The sequence below is a fragment of the Ailuropoda melanoleuca genome, chromosome 9 (genome assembly GCF_002007445.2).
Source record: "Ailuropoda melanoleuca isolate Jingjing chromosome 9, ASM200744v2, whole genome shotgun sequence".
Taxonomy (NCBI): domain Eukaryota; kingdom Metazoa; phylum Chordata; class Mammalia; order Carnivora; family Ursidae; genus Ailuropoda; species Ailuropoda melanoleuca.
Genome location: NC_048226.1, coordinates 512,090 through 513,923, shown reverse-complemented (window position 1 = coordinate 513,923; position 1,834 = coordinate 512,090). Strand labels below are relative to the sequence as shown.

Here is a 1,834-nt window from a genome sequence, read left to right as displayed (position 1 = left end):
CTAGGGGTTAGGGCTTCAATACATGCATCTTACGGGAACGCAATTTAACCCGTAGCACCAGTGTTCAATTTAAAATGGATGCATGATGAATACTTCTGGGCAAAAGAGTGTACTTACGGTAATGAGCACCGGGTAATGTCCAGAATTACTGAATCACTGTGCTGTATGCCTGAAACTAATATAAATCAATAAATCCATAGATGGATGCTATCTTCATTGACTTCTTGTCAGTTTACCAGTTTGCCTCTTGTCTGACAGACGGGGTTTTGCCTTTTGAAAAATTCTCCGTCACCCGCATCACCTAACGATTTTTTTTTTAAGATTTTATTTATTTATTTGACAGAGATAGAAACAGCCAGCTAGAGAGGGAACACAAGCAGGGGGAGTGGGAGAGGAAGAAGCAGGCTCCCAGCGGAGGAGCCTGATGTGGGGCTCGATCCCATAACGCCGGGATCACGCCCTGAGCCGAAGGCAGACGCTTAACCGCTGTGCCGCCCAGGTGCTCCACCTAATTATTTTTTTAACCACTGTAATAGCAGAGGTATTTAGGGATCTTCGTTTCTGCTGCTGAAGTTTTCCATGTGTTTCAAAGTCTGACATTGTATCTTGAATTGATGATAACAGCATCCGGGGGCTGTGGAGAATGTTTGGGAGTTGCCGGGGAGGATGGAAAGTATCTAAGATAAGGAAAACATTTGCAGCTGTCAGCATAAACGCCAAGTTTTGCCCCTAAGAAATTGGGTTCTTTTAGGAAAACCTATGCAGGAAAAGCTCTTTTGAGACTCCCAAAAGGCAGATGGAAAAATGTTCAGTTTGAATCACTAACTGGGGGGGGGGGGGGGGGGTTAAAATAGTCCTAACAATCTGTTCACAACAGTTACCCCATCAGCTGACCACTGAAGCAGTCCTGGGGGGCTTTAAACAGGCTGCGATAGCAGGTCCTCCCCACGGGCAGAAAGCAAGTGAATTCATTATTTATTATGCATCCATATGCATAATAAACCCCTCCAGTCACTGCTGATCTCCAAACTAATCAATACCGCACAGTATTCAATTAAATATTGATTATAAATTAAATATTAATTAAAATACACACTTCTGACGTTTTGGTCGAACCCCACAACCTCACTAATGTCCGAGTCCTTTCATCCCTAACATTCGAGTCACTGGCCCTCCCACAGAGCGCGCTGTCACAGTGTTTTCTGCCCCAGGTAACCCTGAACTGCGCACTCCTAGGAGGAAATTGTTCCCCAGCCTGATGGTCCCCCGTTCTACACCAGGTCTGTCTTGGCAGTTTCTCACGTGTTGCATTGCTTGAAAACGAGAAACTGCAGTGAGCACCGTGTATGGAAACACACTGGTGAGACCTGGCTCGATGAGCCCGCAGGACTAATTAGAAAAAGTGAAACCACAGCCGCCCAACGTGGGGCTCGAACCCACGACCCTGGGATTAAGAGTCCCATGCTCTACCGACTGAGCTAGCCGGGCAGCTGAAAGCCAAGTCTTTCTTTGAGCCTTTCAAAGGAGTAAGATTATTTTAACCTGCTCCAAGATCGATGTTTCTCATTAGTTCTATTTTTCCTAATTTGGGGGATAAAATTTTTCACTACTCTTAACATTGCAGCCAATTTCTGATTCTGCGCACACGAACTTTTATTGTCTGATAAAGCGTGCAGACGGCCCTCTAGTGGTCAGAGGGAAAGCGGCCACACAGGCGACCCCCACTGCGGCCTGGAAACAGGAGTGGGCGCGGGGGCGGGGGCTGCGGAGGTGCGGGACACCTGCTGCGCCCATCCCTGAGACCCCCGGGCGTGCGCTCATCCCCCATGCACGG

At 47.7% G+C, this 1,834-nt stretch overlaps 1 non-coding gene across 1 annotated transcript; it reads right to left on the bottom strand.

Moving 5' to 3' along the window:
• Positions 1–1,415: 1,415 nt before the first annotated feature.
• Positions 1,416–1,488, bottom strand: TRNAK-CUU. The gene has a single exon. It is a non-coding gene; the product is annotated as a tRNA-Lys (tRNA).
• Positions 1,489–1,834: the final 346 nt, after the last annotated feature.